The 23,209-nt window shown below is 39.3% G+C and overlaps 1 pseudogene; it reads right to left on the bottom strand.

Moving 5' to 3' along the window:
• Positions 1 to 21,470: 21,470 nt before the first annotated feature.
• On the bottom strand, positions 21,471 to 22,235 carry LOC110146131 (small ribosomal subunit protein eS1-like; annotated as a pseudogene).
• Between the last annotated feature and the right edge of the window lie 974 nt (positions 22,236 to 23,209).

Below are 23,209 nucleotides of genomic sequence, written 5' to 3'. Positions count from 1 at the left end.
GTTGATGAGGGGACTATATAAGCAAAGTACCTAGAAAATAAATTCTCACATAAATGTTTGACATTATTCTTTTCAATGGAAAGATGGGATTGCATAAATCTGACGATCACACTTTTGTTTCAAAAACTAAGTATTCAGGACATGAAAAATATAAAAGAGATAGGGGGACAAAAGAACAAAAATATTTGAGGTCAAGATTATCCACCCAAAATCAGAGTCCTGGAGGTAAGATGTCTGTAGTGTCTGCTACACATTTGGAGAATTACAGCATGAAGTACAACATGGTATGTCTGTTTTTCAGTTGTAGTAAGTCTGAGGCTGCTGAGTGTAGCTTCCAAAAGAAGTCTTTTAACACCAAATCATATTTCTAAATAAGCCCAGAGAACAGGCAACTCTGACAAATGCACAAGTGTTCAGGAGATGTTTGTTTACACAGACATCCTCTGACACTGTAAATAAGATAATAAGAATGCACACTCCTTTGCAGCAGTCATAAAAGTTAGAATGGAGTTAGGTAGTGTCTAGACGCCTTTGATCAAAAAACAGGGATTAGTGGTTGCTGAATTTACTAACACAATTTTCTTTTCTTTTCTCCAATTATTTCTATTTCCAGCCTCACTTTCAGGATTCAGTTACAGCATCTTGCACTGCTTAGTCAGCAGACATGTGCCATTTGGGGATGCCATGATTCCCCTTTTTCAAAATTAAATTTTGAAGCCAGAAGTGTCAAGTTTCATTTCTCATTTAATGTAATTCTATGAGACTTTAGTCAGTATTATAAGACCAAGTCAGGACCCACTGGTCATCATGTTTCTGGGCATCAAGCATATGAGTCATGTTCAAGGTCTTGCTATTATTTTCCCTTGCACTACCTACTGCAAACTTTTATCAGTTAAGCAAATTAATTGCAATAAAACATGGAGAGATACATGCTAAGATACATCATAAACATACAGCTTAGCTAGAACGAGTCAATATACACAAATTAACAATAATAAAGCATTAGGGTATAAATTATACCAAAACATCACTATAACACTTTAAAAACAATTTTTATTTTGTATTGGGGTATAGCTGATTAACAATGTTGTGCTGGTTTCAGGTGAACAGCGAAGGGACTCAGCCATACATATACACGTCCATTCTCCCCCAAACCCCCTCCCATCCAGGTTGCCACAAAATATTGAGCAGAGTTCCATTTGCTCCACAGTAGGTCCTTGTTGGTTATTCATTTTAAATATAGCAGTGTGAACATGTCCAGGGCTTCCCCAGTGGCTCACCCTTAATGATCCCACCTGCAATGCAGGAGATGCAGGAGACTGCATCCCTGGGTTGGGATGATCCCCGGGAGGAGGGCATGGCAGCCCACTCCAGTATCCTTGCCTGGAGAATCCCGTGGACAGAGGAGCCTGGTGGGCTACAGTCCACTGGGTTGCAAAGAGTCGGACTTGACTGAAACGACAGCACACACACACTCGCCCATCCCAAACTCCCTAACTATCCCTTCTCCCCATCCTTCCCTCTGCCAACCATAAGCTGGTTCTTGAAGTCTGTGAGTCTATTTCCGTTTTGTAACTAAGTTCATTTGTATCATTTGTTTTTAGATTTCATATACAAGGGATGTCATAGGATATTTCTCCTCTATCTGACTTCACTGTAACACTTTTTAATCATTAAATGTTCCTTAAGAAAATAATCTGGGGACCTCCCTGGTGGTCCATTGGATAAGACTTGATGCTTCCAATGCAGGAGGCTGGAGTTCGATCCCTGGTCAAGAAACTAGATTCCACATGCCACAGCTAACACCCAGTGCAGCCAAATACATTAATTAATTAATTTTTAAAAAAAGAAAGAAAGAATAGAAACTGTACCAAAGGCTACACTGGGAGATATTTTCTCTTCCTGTGTTTATTTCACCTCATGTTGAATTCCCAACAGATCAGGATTTAATAATAGCATCCATCATAGTTGGCCATGCATTTGCAATTTTCTGCAGTATCGGAAAAGTTCTTTTTATTACAAAACAGGCTTAATTATAAGACTGCCTGAAGACACAGACCCAGGGGACAATTTTATAGAGAGATTTCTGTGTATCTGCTTGAATGCCAGGGCGATGGAATACAAAGGGACAACTTAATCCCTTTCTTCTGAAGTTCATGCTAAGTGAACATTCTGATCTCTTCTCTCCTCAAACTCTTCCTTACGTGCTGCAGCTAACTAGTCATCCCCTCACAGAGAAATGACTTCTGGGAAGAGATGGAACTGTTGCTGAGAGAAAACAAATTCCTCCTTCAGCCTGAGCTGTTACAGGATGTAAACTGAGACTACGGGGAACAGAGATCATAAACAGAGATGAGGCGTGGTCTTCGTAGAGAAGATCTGTAGCTGTGATGAATTTTCCCTGCCTGGCATAAGAACTAAAAATTCAGACCCCAAGCTCTCATTTCCTCTTTTTTCCTGGGTACTTTTTCCTCTTATAATTTTATATCCTTAATATTCTAGAAGAGATTATTTGTTCTTTTTTGACTCAGAGTTTTCCCATGTTCACTAAATTCTTTGTTCTCTAGAACAACCTCATTGTTTTTCTCTTAGGTTAGATGATTCTATTTTACACTGTTTACTAGGATACCATCTGATTATAAAGGTGGATTTATTCTCCTTTTAATAGTTCTGTAACAGCTTCTTCTTCAGATGAAAATCTGGTCTCAGTGTAACTCTCTAAGATGAAATATACCTATTTGAGGGTGAAATAATTCTCTCATTCTCTGAGAAGTACAAGTTTCCTGATGTATACATTGAAGATGAATATTCTGCACAAAAACTCAAAAAAATGTTGGTTTTATGAATTATGCAAAGTTTGGACAATTATGAAACATTTTATTTACTCTTTTCAGAAAATACTCAGAAGTAATTAAAAGTACCAATGTGTACCAACTGATAAGAAAGTTAACCAGAATGTAACTTTACTAAAAATATTTTTCCTACCAAAGGAAAAATAAAAATCTGAAAGAAGCATTCACTATAGTAACAAAATTATCAAGTTTTTAAAATCAGACTTTAACTTAAAATGCCATTTCTGTAGTTCTTGATATCTGAACATTTTCATCAGTCTTTATCAGGAAATATGGTACCCAAATCTCCAAGGTCCTATCCCAGGATTTTAACAATGCAGCTTCACTTAGAAATTTTTTCCTCAAGGTCTGTTAATCACATGATTAAGACAAAAGAAAGCAGATTTTGGTAAAGAAAGACCTATAATCATTCATTGCTGTTCAAAAGAAAAAAATCTTTTGGCAGTTGGTGATATCATTAAAATGTAAATATTAAAATTTGATTTTGATATCACTTTGTATTCAGCCAAATATTCACCTTTTAAAAAAAAACTGACTTCAAAAAAATTGTCCCAATTTTCCCTTAATATTTGAATCAAAATATATGTTAATTAAAATGAAATCCATACACTCCTAGTCTATTCCTCCTAATTTTTCAACAATTTTTCTTTGGAAGATCATCAGGAAGCCAAAAAGCCTTAATCCATTACCAGATTTGGTCATTTAATTATTAAATTGTATTTGGCCAATAATTATTAAATCATAAGTTTGGAAAATTGACACCTGTAGATTTTAAACACTTTAATGAATGAATAAACTAATGAGCGAATAAGTAGGGGACAATTCAAAACCACCCAGATAATACTTAAAGAAGGTTCCTAAATTCTATAATGGTATGGACCTAACAGAATTAAAAGATATTAAGAAGAGGTGGCAAGAATACACGGAAGAACTGTACAAAAAAGATCTTCATGACCCAGATAATCATGATGGTGTGATCACTCAGCTAGAGCCAGACATCCTGGAATGTGAAGTCAAGTGGGCCTTAGGAAGCATCACTACAAACAAAGCTAGTGGAGGTGATGGAATTCAAGCTGAGCTATTTCAAATCCTATAAGATGATGCTGTGAAAGTGCTGAATTCAATATGCCAGCAAATTTGGAAAACTCAGCAGTGGCCACAGGACTAGAAAAGGTCAGTTTTCATTCAAATCCCAAAGAAAGGCAATGCCAAAGAATGCTCAAACTACCACACAATTGCACTCACACACTAACAAAGTAATGCTCAAAATTCTCCAAGCCAGGCTTCAACAGTACATGAACTGTGAACTTCCAGATGTTCAAGTTGGACTTGGAAAAGGCAGAAGAACCAGAGATCATATTGCCAACATTTGTTGGATCATCAAATAAGCAAGAGAGTTCCAGAAAAACATCTTCTTCTGCTTTATTGACTATGCCAAAGCCTTTGACTGTGTGGATCACAACAAATTGTGGAAAACTCTTGAAGAAATGGGATTACCAGACCACCTTACCTGCCTCCTGAGAAATCTGCATGCAGGTCAAGAAGCAACAGTTAGAACTGGACATGGAACAACAGCCTGGTTCCAAACTGGGAAAGGAGTATGTCAAGGCTGTATATTGTCTTATATGACTTATATGCAAAGTACATCACATGAAATTCTGGGCAGGATGTAGCACAAGCTGGAATCAAGATTGCTGGGAGAAATATCAATAACCTCAGATACACAGATGACACCACCCTTATGGCAAAAAGCAAAGAAGAACTAAAGAGCCTCTTGATGAAAATGAAAGAGGAGAGTGAAAAAGTTGGCTTAAAGCTCAACATTCAGAAAACTAAGATCATGGTAGGTGGTCCCATCACTTCATGGCAAATAGATGGGGAAACAATGGAAACATGACAGATTTTATTTTGGTGGGCTCCAAAATCACTGCAGATGGTGATTTCAGCCATGAAATTAAAAGACGCTTGCTCCTTAGAAGAAAAGTTATGACCAACCTAGACAGCATATTAAAAAGCAGGCACATTACTTTGCCAACAAAGGTCTGTCTAGCCAAAACTTTGGTTTTTCCAGTAGTCATGTATGGATGTGAGAGTTGGACTATAAAGAAAGCTGAGCACCGAAGAATTGATGCTTTTGAACTGTGGTGTTGGAGAAGACTCTCTTTTTTTTTTTTTTTATTAGTTGGAGGCTAATTACTTTACAATATTGTAGTGGTTTTTGCCATACATTGACATGAATCAGCCATGGATTTACATGTGTTCCCCATCCTGATCCCCCCTCCCGCCTCCCTCCCCATCCCATCCCTCTGGGTCTTCCCAGTGCACCAGCCCTGAGCACTTGTCTCATGCATCCAACCTGGGCTGGTGATCTGTTTCACCCTTGATAGTATACTTGTTTCAATGCTATCGTCTCAGAACATTCCACCCTCGCCTTCTCCCAGAGTCCTAAAGTCTGTTCTGTACATCTATGTCTCTTTTTCTGTTTTGCATATAGGGTTATCATTACCATCTTTTTAAATTCCGTATATATGCGTTAGTGATACTGTATTGGTGTTTATCTTTCTGGCTTACTTCACTCTGTATAATGAGCTCCAGTTTCATCCATCTCATTAGAACTGGTTCAAAGAGAAGACTCTTGAGAGTCCCTTGGACTGCAAGTAGATCCAACCAGTCCATCCTAAAGGAGATCAGTCCTGAATATTCATTGGAAGGACTGATGTTGAAGCTGAAACTACAATACTTTGGCCACCTGATGCTAAGAACTGACTCATTTGAAAAAACCCTTTTCCTGGGAATGATTGAAGGCAGGAGGAGAAGGGGATGACAGAGGATGAGATGATTGGATGGCATCACCAACTCAATGGAGTTTGAGAAAGCTCTGGGAGTTTGTGATGGACAGGGAAGCCTGGAGTGCTGCAGTCCATAGGGTTGCAAAGAGTTGGACATGACTAAGTGACTGAACTGAACTAAACTCTATCAGTAAGTAATGACTGAAAATTTTATACATGCTGTATGCCCTAAACTAATACAGTGCTGTTATGACAATTTCATCTCAATAAAAATGGGGGAAAAAAGGAAAATGTTAGCCCAGTGCCAAAGAAAACCTCTCCTTCCTTCAAGTATTAATTTGGCCAATATAAATACAATTTTCATACATTTTCTAGGCTCTATTATAAATTCCCATATGCTCTATATAAGCCATTTTTTAAATGTAAATCTCTCCAAACTTTGAAATAATGCACATATTTACTAAAAGTATGCAAGACATTGGCAAAATGAAACTTTCCATTTAAAATGGGAATATGAGAGAAAAGCTGCTAAGACTTATAAGCTGGCCACAGGATGTGAATCTAGACCTCCAACAACAGCTACCATCTGCTAAGAGCTTATAACGTGCCAGGCACTTTGCTCTGTGCACCATATACATTATTTTGTTTAATCCTAATGAAAACCCTAAGAGGTCAGTAATACTTCTACGTCCATTTTGCAGATTTGAAAACTTAAGTTTAGACACATTGAGTAGCCAATCCTAGGTTTCACAGTTGGTGAGGGGAGCTCTGGTTTAAACATCGGGATTTTGAGTGTCCACAGCTGGCAGCCTGAAGTATTCTTAAAATGAAACTGCAGTGGGGAAGACAGTGAAAGTCACAGAATACAGCTGTCACTGCAACAAGCAGTCAGTCCCCGCTTGTGGGATTTTCCCCACTCTCTCTGCCACTTGTATTATTGCTCTCTCCTCTGCCTGTGGGCTGTTTTTAGGTTACCAAGGAAGGTAAGTAAGAGATTAATGTCAAGGCTCCTGTAAAACACAATGCCATAAAGGGACTCTAATCTGAATCCAGATTTTATCCAGGCAGATCATAGAAAATGTTCCCAGGGAACCACAAAAGTCAAATACAGTTATCAACTATGATCACTTTTTAACTAGCTGCAAGGTGATGTGTTTCTAGGATACAAGGAAGCATCTAGTGTCTCTATTACCCTAGGACTAGGCTGATTACACCATTACAGCAAGAGCTTGCTTAAGACACTTTCTTAACTTACACAGAAACTAGGCAAAGTCATAGGTAAAAACAGAATGGCTCAAGAAGCGCTTTACCCAAATGAAAAAAGCAAAACCCTTTTCAATGACAGAAATTATGATTTAAGAGCACCAGGTGTATGGCTTCTTTTCTAGGTAGCAGTTAGAGAGTTTGGGAGACAACATCATTCCTTTCTCAGTGGATACAATGACGGTGATTTCCAGTCCATAACTTGTATGGTTTCATTTCTCCAGGCTGACCCCCAAGAAAAGCAAAGTGAATATCTAATAATCATGAACTGAATGTAGCTCAATTATAGAACAAAAGCATCTACTGGTTTTGTGGTTAGACAGACAGTTTATCAAAGGGAGAGTCATACCTGAATCCAGAGAGAGTGATGATTAGCTTTCCACAGGGGTAGCATTTGGAATTACTCCAGAGACTTGTATAAGAAGAACATAGAAGTTTTAAGGCCATTATCAATCAGAACCACATTCACATCTAGTTTTGAGATTGGAGGAGACACTCAATTTCCAAGAAACTCAGTTCTTTCACTTGGGGTTTCTAAGCAGTAAACCTCCCTCATCAGACTGACTTGGCCACAAATTCCAACTCGGATTTAGTACTCTGTTTTCTTAAGGAAGTGTATTCCCCTCTTCAGGTGCTCTGTCTCTCTTCACTTGCTCTGGAGTAATTGTGTTTGCTTTCAGTTTTGTTGACAGGATAAACCTGCTCAGGACCAAACTCACAGCCAAACTCAGAAGCTTGCCTCAGCCCACCTCATATCTGGAGATGACCTTCATTTTCTTCTCTCTAGATACAAATCCTGCATGCATGCATGCTAAGTCGCTTCAGTCGTGTCCAAATATTTGCAATACCATGAACTGCAGCCCGCCAGGCTCTCCTGTCCATGGGATTCTCCAGGTAAGAATACTGGAGTGGATTGCCATGTCTTCCTCCAGGGGATCTTCCTGACCCAGCGATCAAACTCCCATCTCTTACATCTCTTGCACTGGCAGGCAGGTTCTTTACCACTAGCACCACCCAGGAAGCCCCAGATACAAACCCAACATATCCCTAAAAACAGCTCAAGTCCCCTTATTTTAATTGAAACTCTCTCTTCTCTCACATGGAGTGTTTGCTTCTTCCCATGACCAACCTCCATAGCATTCATGTGGCATCCTCATGCATTTCCTGGCACAATTAATAATTTTTAAGTCTAAACATCATAATTTTACTTAAATAATTACTTTTTCTCACTGAATGAATTAACAGACAACAAAATCAATCAAAATCCTCCCCAAATTACACCTGCTTCAGCGACTTCCACACAGTATCTGCTCAGTAGTCAGAATCTGAGTTCTCTGTAGAAAACAGCTCTTTGTGCTATAGAGACTGGGCTTGGGTTGACACTCTTTAAACTGCAACTTGAAGAATCCAGATAAATTATGAAATCTCAGTCCAGCTGCTCAGAGTTAATCCAGGGGCGTTGGGAGGACTCTAGGGAGCTGGGTTAAGACTAGTTACTCCTCTCCCCTATTAGGATGTTTCATAGTCAGATTGTTATGAATTGTTTTTCTTTCCCATAAGGAAAACTACTTTTACAAAACAGATTTATGTGTACCATCTTTGGGGCTTCCCAGGTGGCACTCATGGTAAAGACTCCACCTGTCAATGCAGGAGACGTAAGAGAAGCAAGTTTGATCCCTGGGTCAGGAGAATTTGCTGGACAAGGGCATGGCTGCCCACTCCAGTATTCTTGCCTGGAGAATTCCATAGACAGAGGAGCCTGGAGGTCTACAGTCCATAGGGTAGCAAAGAGTCTGACATGACTAAAGTGACTTAGCATGCATGCACATACAATCTTTGATATCTTTTTTCCCTGAATCAAGATCTGCTGCCACTGGGGCTTTCTCTAACTATAGTTAACTCCAGATCCCAGACCTGTCTTTAGGTTGGACTTGGGCGACATGTTGAAATTAGAAAATAATAAAGCTGATGGTTGCTCAAAAAGTTAAACATAGATTTACCATATGACTCAACATTTCCACACATGTATATGTTTCCAAAATTAAAAACAAGCATGCAACTACTTGTACACAAATGTTCATAATAGCACTGTTCACAGTAACCCATATATCCACCAATGGATACTGAATAAATAAAATGTATTAGGTACCTAAGATGGAATATTGCATGCCAAGTCACTTCAGCCATGTCCAGCTCTTTAGGACCCCATGGGCTGTAGCCCACCAGGCTCCCCTGTCCATGGGACTCCCCAAGGAAAAGTACTGGGGTGGGTTGCCATGCCCTCCTCCAGGGGATCTTCCCAACCCAGGGGTCAAACTCCTATCTCGTGCAATTCCTGCACTGGCAAGTGAGTTCTTTATCACCAGCACCACCTGGGAAGCCCAAGGTGGTTTATTACTTAGCCTTGAAAAGGGATGAAACTTTTTATGATAGGTGCTATAACCTCAAAAGTATTATATTAAGTCAAAGGTGTCCCCACAAAAGGTCAAAAGGTCACATACTACATAATCCCATTTGTATGAAATATCCAGAACAGGTAAATACGTAAAGATGAGAAGATTGGTAGCTGTCGAAGGCTGACAGGAAGAGGATAAGCAATGATTGCTTAACAGGTAAAAAGTTTTATTTTGAGCTGATGAAAAATGATTTAGAAGTAGACAGAGGTGGTGGTTGCACAACATTGTGAAGGTATGGAATGCCATTAAATTGTACACGTTAAAGTGGTTACTGCTATGTTGAATGGATTTCAGGTCAATAATAAAATAACTGTTGGGAGATTGGGATCAACATATATACACTACTACATATAAAATAGGTAACTAATGAGAACCTACTGTATAGAGTTCCCTGTATAGCACAGGAAACTCTATATTCAGTGCTCTGTGGTGACCAAATGGAAAGGAAGTCCTAAAAAGAAGGGACATAGGTCTATGTATAGCTGATGCACTTTTCTGTATAGCAAAAGCTAACATACATACTATTAGTAAAGCAACTATATTCCAATAAAAAATAAATTTTTAAATAATTAAAAATCTATAATAGTAACAAAGCTTGTCTGGCACCTACAGCTCCTATTGCCCAAGATGCTATAGTAGAAGGGAGAAGGAAAGCCTCACTTAAGCAGGGGAAGCTATTAGGAGACATTATATTGGAGCCAAGACCTGAAAGACAACTAGGATTTAAACCAACTAGGGAAGGTAGAAATAGATGGGGGAAAGAGAAAAACAATCCAGGGAGATATTATCTATTTGATGATTTAACAATATAACACTGACATAAACTACTTCTCCTCTCCCATAAAATCAAACGAACAAATGTGTTTTCATCATCTGCTATTTGTGGGGAGCCACGCTAGGTGCTGGGAGAAACAGACCAACAAAAGGCATAGTCTGACAAGAGAAATAAAACCAGCATTTATTGAGCAGCTCTAATATGATGGATATTTTACGTGTGCATGTGTGCTCAGTTGCTCCAGCTGTATCCAACTCTTTGCGACCCCATGGACTCCTCCCGCCAGGCTCCTCTGTCCATGGGATTCTCCCGGCAAGAACACTGGAGTGAGTAGCCATTTCCTCCTCTGGGGACCTTCATGATCCAGGGTTCAAACCCACGTCTCCTGTGTCTCCTGCATTGCAGGCAGATTCTTGATCACTGAGCCACTGGGGAAGCCCACGTTTTACATGTATTATCTCAATTAATCCTTTAAACAGATCAAAGCAATGAGTGTGATTAATCCTGTTAACTTGCCCAACATTGCACAGCTTCTAAATGGCAAAGACAAGATTTCATCCAAGTGTGCCTGACTGCAGGGTCCACCTTCTTGCCACTACAGCAGGACGTAATTAGAGTGGCTGGAAGCTAAGTAACTTGTTAAGACATCAGTGGATAGACATCACAAAGTTGAACACAATGCTCCCTCCAGATTGAAGGACCTGGAAAAAAAACTGGGGTCAGATCTGGAGAGAAATAAGTGGCCCAGATCCCAGAACCAGAGGCAACAAGGAAAAGACTTGGACATGAACTATCCCTGAAACTTCCCCAATCACCATTGTACTGAGTGGAGGGAGCCTCTTCTCTTCACTGGTCCTTACCCCATCAGAGCGCTCCACAAATTCAGTGCTTGGTTTTATATTTTTATTCATGTCTCAGTTCTACCACTTAATAGCTTTGAATAAATTACAGAAAGGTGTAACTCTGTATCTTGGTTTACACATCTGAAAAACTAGAATAATAGTAAAAAAAAATCTGGATTAAATGAATACATATTATACAAAGGGCTTACATGTCAACAATATACAAGTGCTCAACAAATATTGTTTTTGTTTTGGATGCTGTTGTTGTATTACTATTTCCTTGCCAAGAATTCCCAGCTTCTCCAAACGGACCATGTCTTTTTTCTTAATCTCCAGCCTCTAAAACAGAAGTTGGAGCATAGTAAACAGCAAGTTCTGAGTCAAGGTAGTGGTGAACCTAGCACTATATTGGCTAGGGAGACTTTCAAGACCTCAACATCACCTAAAATCTCACTCTTTTGTTGTAAACAAAACTGTAAAATAGAGACTGTCAGTTACCAAATATTTATTGAACACCTACGATCTGGAGGGTCCAGCACTAGGAGTACAAGGCTTTATAAATTGCCAGGATTACATTTAGCCCATGTGGTTGATTTATCATTCAGTTTAAACAGGGAAATAAATAAGAATACAAACACTTGCACAGCCTCAAGAGAAATACCTGTGCAGTGTCAAAGTTCTGGCTATCGTTACAAAGAAAACATTGCTACTCATGTACAAAACAAACTATGATCCATTAACTCAGCACAGAAGTCCTTTTTGGCTCCATAAAAGCTGGCACCCAAGCAAGCTTTGTAGTCACACTGCCAAAAAATACCTGGCCAATACATTTGAACGTCCTTCCTTGCTTTCTCTCAGACATATTTCAGTAATTGCCTGTCTGCAGGTACAAGATGCTTACAGGAAGTGATTAATCTTTCATGAGACTATTCTACTATTCCTTAATGCAGTATAATAAAAGCTCAAAGGGACAGCCACAGTCATGTCAGTGCATGCTTTAAGGAAAGGAAGTTTTAATGGGTGGTAAATCTGATCACATGATAGTGGTCAATGATGAAATCTCTTTTCTGAAAGAAAGCAACCCAAAAGGGCAAATCTACTCCCTGAGGCAGGGGGGAAGCCCACCTCTAAACCTAAAACCTCTTTTTTTCTGGTCGGAGGCCAGATGGGATCCTTGGACATCATGAAACACTACAACTGGAAGCTGAATGGTTTGTCTACACCCAGCCCCCCACACATAGACACTGGAGATGAGAAAGGCTCTTGTTTGCTGTCTGAAGCAGGTGTGGTTGGACTAAATGGAGAGAAGATGTCCAGCTGGAAAAACCCATCAACCAGCTGCCCAGGCCCGTCTGCTTAGATAAATACCACCTGTTACTAAACAGCCAGAGAAAAATTAGTCCTGTGCTAGGAACCTGCCACTTCTCTGCCTATTATGCTGAGGCTTTTGTGCCTTTTCAATATCCCAAATCCCATGAGTGTCTCAGAGCGATGGTCATATTTGCTGTGCTTAATTCTATTCTGGACAATGACAGATGATTTTGGAGCTGTAGATTAAAGTATTTTCTGGGGGCCAAGAGCACATATGTGAGAGAATAATAAATAACACCTATAAGAAGAGGTCAGTGACTCCAAAGGCACTTTTTAACTTGAGCACCTCACTGGTCTGCGGAGTCTGGCCTGCTCGAAGGACGGGGCATGGCCCCATTTCCCAAACCCTGTGCCCTTTTCCTCACTGCTCCTCGGCTGAACCAGTCTTCTCCTGAGCACTGAGTTTGATTAAACACACACATGCACATGCCAGTGGTATCCACCTGCCAAATGGGAGATGCAGGTTTGATCACTGATCTGGGAAGATCCCCTGGAGAAGGACGTGGCAAACCACTCCAGTATTCTTGCCTGAAAAATCTCATGGACAGAGGAGCCTGGCAGGCTACAGTCCATGGGGTCAAAGAGTTGGACAAGACTTAGCAACTGAACAACTACAAAATACACACTCACATACAGACACTCCTTTGTTCATGCTATTCCCATAATTATAATGTCCTCTCCTGAACTTTCCAAATCCCACTCTTTAAGACTCAAAATCCTGCTGCCTCTCCTGGAGTCTTCCCCAAAAATGCTAGCTGAAAATGACTTTCTCTGAAATGCTACTACACTGAGAGTCCACAAAGTACATTTGGTTACTTTGAATTGTTCCCAAGTAAATCTCATCTACCCAATGAAGGGAGGATAAAATTCATCCCTCTGAAGCTTAGCCCACCATCCAACACAAAGTTAGGCATCTAGCACCTCAAGAGATGTACCTCAACTGAAACTCCGAGGAGGCAATTCTTAGTATAGTGTTCATATTCATTACCAAAACCATACATTCATGGTTCTTGAGAAAACTGCACAGTTCCTTCAACATCAAACAAACTTAGAACAAACTTATTATTCTAGACTGACTATTTTTTAGGCTTCAAAAACTTGGCGGACTCTGAGAATCATGTGGGGACTTTATAGATATATTTTGCCCAGTACCTTCACATTTGTTTTGCCCAGTATCTGACTAGTGAAAAGTTATTAGGATTATAGCTTTTAGGAATATGTCTTAAACTGTAATAGACACCTTGATAATGACACTTAGTGCTATTCAACTTGAAAATAGGTACTAGCTCCTAAATCTTTCTTAGACTCAAAATCTATATAGTCACATACACATACATATGCAGGAGGTTAAAGTTGTGTGTGTGTGTGTGTGTGTGTGTGTGTGTGTGTGTGAGAATTTCCTGGAGGTATGTGCCATAATTACCCAGTATTCCGGAACCTCTCATGTATCAATTTATCTTTGTAATCTGATCATACACTGCAGTCAGGGTATGTCCCATTTCTATTCCTCCACAAAGTTCACTCATATTTGTAAAATAATTACTCTAAGAAAGAAGACAGCACATTTCAAAAAGAAAAAAAAAGTGACATACCAAGAAAAAAGACAAAATCAGAAGTGTGTGAAACTTGCTTTTTAAGGAAGCAATTTGGGGCACTTTTCTACCCTAGAATTCATCCAACTCAAGCAGCTTGAACTGAGAATACAGGCAGTCCTAAGAAAGCTCTCAATCCAGGGCATTTTGTCCCTCAGCTGGGCAGGGGTCAAAGCAATCAATAGTAGTTTAGACTAAACAGGAAGAAAACCAGCTCCATTAATGTGGCAGATGCATGGGAATGGTCATCACATTTAGAAACAAGGTAAGTTTGAAACGAATTTAGTTGCTATCATTGTTGCATTTGTTGGCTAATACATGTATTGTTGTCTAATATATGCAGATACATTTTGCATCTTCCATCCCTTTTAAATGTATCTAGTAAACCCTCAAGACTTCCAGTCATTGTACTGCACAAAAATTTCCCACAGAGACTTCATGAAAATCAACTCAACCTCTTTTTAAAACTTATCCCAGACATAGCTTCTAGTACAGAGGAAGCCAAACATCCCTTTGCCTGCCCCCCCGCCCCAGTGTAAGGAAAGCCACTAACTCTTTCACAGGAGCAGATTGTTCCAACTTAATTGAATGAAGTAAACTTGGGGAAATACCTGACATTGCCAACTTGACCTCTGCTAAGCCTTTTGAACTTCAATCACTGTCCTCCAACACAAAGCCTTCTATTAGACTTTCAGCTATTTCCCCTGATTACACAGGTAGCTTATCTTAAGGATTCCATGGTTTCAGTTATCATTTCTAACCTGATTGTGAGACAAGTATTATTTCCGTGCTGAGTCTTGTGACTAAGCCTGCAAAGGTATTTGCTGGTTTGATTGAGTAAAAAGCATCTCATTTCAGTTTCTTATCCACCAAGATCCAATAACTTATTCTAAAGAAAAGAAAATAGTTTTAATTTATTTATAAAATAGTTTAATTTAATAGGTGAAAAAGCTCAAATGAATAACACTAGTCAGAAACTGTCCAAAATCATAGTCATTGGTGTTTCATGTAGATTTCAAAATTTAAAATATAATTTATAACACAGGGCAATAAAAATGAAGATTGTTTCCAATAAACAAAGTGCAAATGGTAAAAACAAAATAGCTTGAATTTCTCAAACAAGTAGAATTAATATTTTCTTGTACCTAGTTCCCTTATAGAAGAAGGAAAAATTGAGGTTAAGGTTTGAAATATTTTGAACTATATTGGCAAATAAAAGGTGCTCATAATCTGGGAGTAAAGATGTGATAGCAGTTATTTTAAGAGTTAAAATATTTTTAACTATTTTTAATAGGCAGTTAGTTTCATCCTATCTAAGCATATGTTTTTCTTCTTCTTGATTCTACAGTACATGTACCTTTCAGAAATACACAGAAAACTTTTAAATATTTCAAAATATTTAGAATCATCCAGTTCTTTATTACAAAGTAAAACAGAATATAATTTGTCCTCAGCAGACTGTCAGTGATTAAAAAGATTGCTAACAGCCAGTTCCAGCAAACATGGGAAAATTATACAAATACAAATATACAAATAGGTGGGGAAAATATACAAATTTTGTGGAAAGTAATTTGGTTGTCAATATGTATTAAAATTTTAAATGTGCATACCTTGTAAGGCTGTTCATTGAAAAAACATGTTTACAATAGCAAAGACAGGAGGAAATTAAATTGGGGAAAAAATAAAATTAATAAGGGAATGGTTCAGTGGTAACAATATACAGTCATCAAAGAGCTAAAAAGTCCTGCATGAAATGACCTAGAAAATGTCCATACTATATTTTTAGTAATTAAAACTGATTCTAGATAAAAGCATTTAATAATATTCTAGTTTAGGGTATCAAATACATATGCACATAAAGTAGAAACCTAAGAAAGATGAATGATGTATATCAAATAGCTAGCCAGTAGTTTTTAACCCTGGGCAGAGAAAGTGTATGGTGGAAGAAGTCTCTAGCTTCTTATTTTATAAAATCCAAACATAAATGGAAGGATAGCAGGTGAATTCTATTTATTTTTCAACATATTTGGAAACATTTTCAAATTAAAAAAATATTCAGAAGTCATAAATCTATATTTCAATAAATATATTTTAAAGTATTCTCATCATCTACAAAATAAAACATCTATGAAATAATTGACCTCTTAATTTAAGGAGAACTGCATTGGAAAAGAACCCGATCTTGGGAGGGATTGGGGGCAGGAGGAGAAGGGGACGACAGAGGATGAGATGGCTGCATGGCATCACTGACTTGATGGACATGAGTTTGAGTAAACTCCGGGAGTTGGTGATGGACAGGGAGGCCTGGCGTGCTGCGATTCATGGGGTCTCAAAGACTGACTCAGACACGACTGAGCGACTGAGCTGAACTGAACATTTGCTAAAATGAATTACATTGACTTGGACTCTTATGCTTTGCCATTTGTTATAATTGTTTTCCAGTCATTCTAAATATAATAAACATGACTATTTTATTTCTTTTGGTAAAACTGAAGTACAAATTTGCTGAAGGAATACACACATTGCTTGTGTTATAAGTTTACAGGATAATTCCAAGAGTTGCCTCAAGAAACTTTATTATGTTGTTTGGTCCACTGAATGGAAATTATTTTAAGTGGAGGACTTAAGGATAGAGTATAACAATATTCCCAATGTGTTTTGACTATGAGTTGTTTTGTTTTGCTTTACAAAAATAAAACATTGTATTTATTGATTCATATACTACTGAAATAAAATGTGCTTAGTGGCTCAGTCATGTCCGACTCTTTGTGACCCCATGGACTGTAGCCCGCCAGGCTCCTCTGTCTGTGGGGATTCTCCAGGCAAGAATACTGGAGTGGGTTGCCATGCCCTCTTCCAGGGGACCTTCCCAACCCAGAGACTGAACCCAGGCCTCCCACATAGAAAGCGGATTCTTTCCTGTCTGAGCCACGAGGGAAGCACACTGAAATGAAATAAGATTGTCATATAATAGGTTTGGGTTTATAATTTCCAAAGCTATATATCTTGTTCCCAAAGTGCCTAAATTTCTTATCAAACCAAAAATGTGAACATTAGCCAAGCAAACAAGCCCACACAGCCTCTTAAGTGCCCTAGAGGGATGTTAGCATTGGCCAGAGAAGTGCATGTGATCTTCTTCTGCTACAGGTGCCTGGAATTTCCTCGCATTCCATCCCATCAGAACATCAGTTTATTGCAGACCAGCAATACCCAAGCCAGCAAGGGTCTCAGGCATGCATGCTCTTCTCCTTTACTTTTTTGACTAACACTGCTTATGCAGCCTTGAGAAATTTAACTTTTCTGAGCCTTGACTTCTCATGTGCAAGATAGAAGTAATATTATCACCATGAAGGTTTACTGTGAAAATCAGGTGAGCATGTTGCTTCATGCCTGTGTACCAAATTGCTTCAGTGGTGTCTGACTCTCTGTGACCCTACGGACTGTAACCCAACAGGCTCCTCTGTCCATGGGATTCTCCAGGCAAGAATACTGGAGTGCATTGCCATTTTTTCCTCCAGGAGATCCTCCCAACCTAGGGATTGAACCCACGTCTCCTGTGGCTCTGGCATTGCAGGCAAGTTCTTCTACTGCTGAGCCACTGGGGAAGCCTGCATACAACAGTACGGAGCTCATAATAAGCACTTCAAGAATAGTAGTTTTATTATAATTAATAGATATTAATGATAGGAATACTGAAATTAGAAGCTGTACCCTACTATGCTGTGAATGTAGGGCAATAAACCCCAATCTAAAGAGTAAACAAAATCCAGTGTGAACTTTCAAAATGAAGATTTGTGGGCCCCACTCACCAAAGATTCTGATTCATCTCAGCCTGGGATTAGTCATAGGAATCTTCCTTTTTCACAAGTACTGCAAGTGATTCTGACAAGAAACAATGTCATGGGAGGAAGAATGGAGGACCTTCAAGGAAGAAAGAGGAACAGAATACATGTGCCCTGTCCCATAAAGTCCTTGTACTTCACTCACATTAACTGTTCTGATTCTGAGGCCAAGAAATCTTCTCCCAAATCTAACTTATGTTTGTGTTATGTCAGGAAGAGAAGAATCAGAATGGTTCTCCTACTTCATCTCCAAACATTTCCGACCACACTTTCCTCCAGCTTTGATAACAGTGTACCACGACCCAAATGCCTTGGTGCTATTTCACTGGGTCTTGTTCCTTTGGATTTCCATTAGTGTTGGTTCCTTTTGACACTAGTGGTGTAGGATCAGGAAATTGGGATGATTGATATGGACTCACACCTTTAATTCCTATGTACCAATCCCTCAATCTAAAAGCATTCATAGTTTCATCAGAACTTGGGATTCACATCAGCCCCCATATCCCCCATGTCAGATGATGGGGGAGCCACTCATGTGCCCAGTTTGCCCATACAGCATCCTTACTCTTCTTCTGAACAATGAACCTAATGAATATCTTGCTCCCAGACAGAAGGATCCAGGTTTTAAGGTGCCTGAAAGTGTGTTAGTGTTAGTTGCTCCGTCGTGCCCAAATTTTTGCAAACCCATAGACTATAGCCTGCCAGGCTCCTCTGTCCATGGGATTTTCCTGGCAAGAATACTGGAGTGGGTAGCCATTCCTTTCTCCAGGGGGTCTTCCTGACTGAGGGATTAAATCCAGGTCTCCTGCATTGCAGTTGGATTCTTTACCATATGAGCCACCAGGAAAGGAAAGCCCTATCCTATTTCGAGATTTGCTCTTAAAGCATACAAAAAAAAAAAGGAAAACCCTCACCTTTCGCATATGTATATATTCATGTGGATTCAAGGCTAGGGCTCCTCTCAGAGCCATAGACATTGTTATAAATTGTTGTGTATAACACCTCCATTCATAGGAAACTCTACCCCCCGTAACACTGTATTTGGAGATAGGACTTTTATGGGGGTAATTAAGATCAAATGAGGTCATAAGGGTGAGGCCTCGATCTAATACAACTGGTGTCCTACAAAAAGAGAGAGACACACCAGGGATGCACATACACAGACAAAAGGCCATGAGAGGACACAGACAGAAAGTGGCCATCCACAGGTCAAAGAGAGAGGCCTCCAGAGACATGACCCAGGCTGGCACCTTGATATTGGACTTCCAGCTTCCTGAACTGCTAGAAAACAAATTTCTGTTGTTTAAGCCACCAACCTGTGGAATTTTGTCATGGCAGCCCTATAGAAGACAGCAGAAATGGTTCATGCAACTGAGGGCCCTGAAGCTACTATATCACTGGCTCCTTTCTACAGCCTCCTCTCCTATCAGGCAAGCTGAATTTCCCATTCCATTATAGCCAAGTCTGACCACTGGTTATCCAGGTATGATAAACATACCCATCCTCAAAAGTCCGGCTTAAATATTATAGTCTATGAATTCTTCTCTAATCTTCCCAAATGAAATATATCTCTACTCCATAACCTGTCCCACAGATATCTGCACCCCTATTGTTGCTGGCTTTATTTAATTCTGTCTTATGTTGTTATCAGTCAGTATTCACATAATACTATCATATTTATGCTATCATTCATAGCTATTAATATTTACATTAATTCACAATGACAATATTCACTTATTGATTGGCCATTTAAATTCCTTGTGGGAAGACAGCATGCTTACTTCCATGCCTAACACAATAATTTGCACACAGGAACAATTGGTTTATTGAATTGACTGCTATCTGTAAAAAGTCTTAAGGTGTTTAGCAAATAGAACTAAGTTAATTATCTATGTATATGTAAAAGTGAAGTGAAAGTTGCCTAGTTGTGTCCCACTCTTTGCAGCCCCATGGACTCTAGACTGCCAGGTTCCTTCTGCTCATGGAATTCTCCAGGCAAGAATACTGAAGGAGTTTGCCATTCCTTCTGCAAGGGATCTTTCCAACCCAGCGATTGAACCTGGGTCTCCTGCACTGCAGGCAGATTCTTTACTGTCTGAGCCATGGGAAAGTTCCCTGTCTAGGTATAATAGCTGCCTTTAAAGCATATTCATAAAATCAAATAATTTTATATGAAAAGGCTCTTAGAGACATTTTTTGCCAGTTTTTATTTTACCTATTTACCAAGCATCACCTAGTGAATTAATAACAGATTTACTCTAAATGATAGACTAAAACAGAGACCTCGTGAGGCTTCATCCTCATTTCACCAAGCAACCTGGCCAGTCATCCAGACTCGATCAAAAATTGTAAATGGACACATCCAGCTATTTTGGAATCATTTAAAGAACACTATACCAGCACAGAGCAATGTCCAGATCATGCTTTGGCTTCCACTGGAGATCTTCCTAGAGGGACTGAATGCACAGGTCTCATCAACTCAAGCATGGTCATTTATATTGTCATTGTATTTCTCACTGTAGTTAAATAAATTGGCATTCTAATTGTTTTAACTTAAACTTGAAGCCGATTGCAAACTTCTTGGAACTAGTTCAACCACTGTGGATATTTATTTAAACTTGAGAAAGAGAATTTCCTGCACTCTTAATTCAAATATTGCAAAGTCCATTAGGCAGGGTAATTAGTGTGCACCTAGCCAAACTTGAAACCAAGTGGTCAAAGTGAATACCTGATTTAGTCTCTGGGTTTAACCCTTCACTTCTTCTTTGGAAAGACAAAAAAAGCTTTGATGATGATGCTGTTTGGAATATGAACTACAACATTCTGAATATACCCCAGCGGTCTCTGAGTTTAAGCAGTGATGACAGACATTAGATAGACACTGCTAAAAATGATGTGCTGACGAGAGAGGATTTATATCCCATTACCAATCCCCTGCGTCATGCCATGAACCTTCAACTAGACATTTTATCATGTTGGTTGCTGCTCTCTGCATTTTCTCTAATTTGTCTCTTTTTCAACATGTGGTATCCCAAACTAAAAGCAGTTGAAATATGTTCAGGCAAGACTAGTGCCAACTCACTGGAAATAATTTTTTTCTGGTTCAGAACATAAAGCTTCCATTAATACAGACTGATATCACTTCGAAAGGATTTGAGGGATCTCTCTTTTTAACAAATCATGGAGGGGCTTGTTGACTTTAACAGCTCTCAAAATACGCTAAGGCATGGAGCAGCAACCTATAAACAATACAGTGGTAGGTAACTTTGAGAGAGGTGAATTATGTTGTCCTTTGGTAGCCTCCCGCCAAGTCTTCTGAAGTGGCTGTCCATCCTCCAGCCCCACAGCCAGCCCATCTCATCTATATATAACCTAATCTTAACTAGAGAGTGTGAAAAGTTAAAGTCTTTGTAGATATAGGAATACATTCTCTTACACTGCGCCACCTACAACTCACACTCAAGAACTCTTAGGTTTCTACATTTTCAATGTGATTCTTGAGAACAGGAAAGAAATCAAAACCAAAGCAATGAAGTTACTCTATGTACTGTGAGGTCATATTTCACTTGGGAGTTGGGTTTAAAGTTAGTGCAAACTACAAAAACCAAGTTGAGTCAAAATTATCTCTGGAAATTTTTTTTTTAAACCACAAATAAGGCCTCTTGTCACCATTAAAAAGGCCTGCATTTTAAACAGATTCTTGGACTGGGGGCTCATATCCATCAGTTTGTTTAACTTTAGCACCTGTCTCATCTCCAGCAGCTTTTCCAGAACTACTTACTTCACCATGTAGTTCCATGAGTTTTCCCAATTCAAACTTGGACTTCTTCAGCATTTTTACTTTTCTAACAAAGACATCGTAAAGCAGATAAATAGATTGGCAAGCCTTTTCTATGTCTTTTCCAAAGCTGTCTGGAATCAATTTACTGACCACCTCTTTCAAGTCACTTGTCTGCACCCCTCAGGTCATGATTTCCATCATCTCCATGTGAATCTGGCATACCTTCTGGTGCTGGACATAAGAAGTCTTCTGAATTTGATTACTATGTTTCTTAGTAAAGCCCACACAGGAAAGACGAAGCAAATAACCATCGGTAGTCTTGACAACAAGGTGAGCTTCAGTCATGGCCTACCATTTTTTTGACCATGGAGCACATTTTGTCACAGGGAAGATCTATGCCATGGAAACTAGTCAGGCAGTTTTTGCCTTGAACATCCTTCGTAACTGGCTTGAATTTTCTAAAGGCAACTTCATCATTCTGCAGATCAGTGAGATTCACTTCAGAAATACAACCCTTGAGGCCATCAGATTCAATTTTGGTTCCTTGAGTTCTCATGACCAGTGTTTTCCCAGAATAGCTGGTGCTTTCACATCATACCAATATTTCTTAGAAAATGGGTCAACCACTTTCTTCTTGGCTTTCATAAGGCACTTTTTCTTGCCAACCACCATGATGCTGTTAAGAAGACTAAAAGGACTAGAAATCTTAAGGGGGCTGTGGTAGGCAAAATTTGGAAGATGACCTCCTGAGAGTCCTTTTCTGGTTATTCAATCACACACCTATCTGACTACCATTGTGAAGGGATTTTTTGCAGGTGCAAAGCCCCAAATCAGTTAGATTTTATATACAGAGAGTATTGGGGTAAGCCTAATCCAATTGAGAGAACTTTGAAAGCAGAATATTTGCTCAGGCTGGTACTAGCAGGGGAATTCAAAGAGACTGAAAGAACCACACAGATTTGCTTAAACCATTGCTGGCTTTCAAATGGAAGGGAGGACCGGAGATTGGCCACTATCTGCTGAAAGTGACCTCTGGCCAACAGCCAGCAAATGAACAAGGACCTTAGTCCTACAGCAACAAGAAACTGAAGGCTGTCAATAACTTGAAGTGAGCCTGGAAGCAGATTCTTCCCAAGCCTCCAGACAGGAGCCAAGCCCAGCCAACACCTTGATTTCAGCCTTTTGAGACTCTACAGAGAAACCAGCCAAAAGAGCCCATATTTCTGACCTAAAGAACTGTGAGCTAATAAACAAGTATGTGCAAACTGCCAAGTGTGTGGTAATCAGCCAAACAAAATGAAAAATGAACATTACTCAATATAAGAGCATGAGGCTATGCTTTTTAAATTACTTTTTATTAATTTAAATTCCTCTGTCACACTAGCCACAAATCAAGCACACCATAGTCACATGTAGCAACTTGCTACCATATTGAATACTAGACACTACAGAACTTGTCCATCATCACAAAATGTTCTATTGGACGGAATGCTCTGAAAGATCCAAAAGAATTAGTTTTTGGGACTTCCTTGGTGGTCCAAAGGCAAAGACTCCATACTCCCAATGCAAGGGGCCAGGGTTCAATCCCTGGTCAGGAAACTAGATCCCACATGCTGCAACTAACAGCTTTTGTGCAGCAACTAAAA

This window comes from Odocoileus virginianus, chromosome 15 (genome assembly GCF_023699985.2).
Source record: "Odocoileus virginianus isolate 20LAN1187 ecotype Illinois chromosome 15, Ovbor_1.2, whole genome shotgun sequence".
Lineage (NCBI taxonomy): Eukaryota > Metazoa > Chordata > Mammalia > Artiodactyla > Cervidae > Odocoileus > Odocoileus virginianus.
This window is presented reverse-complemented; position numbering and strand designations above follow the sequence as displayed.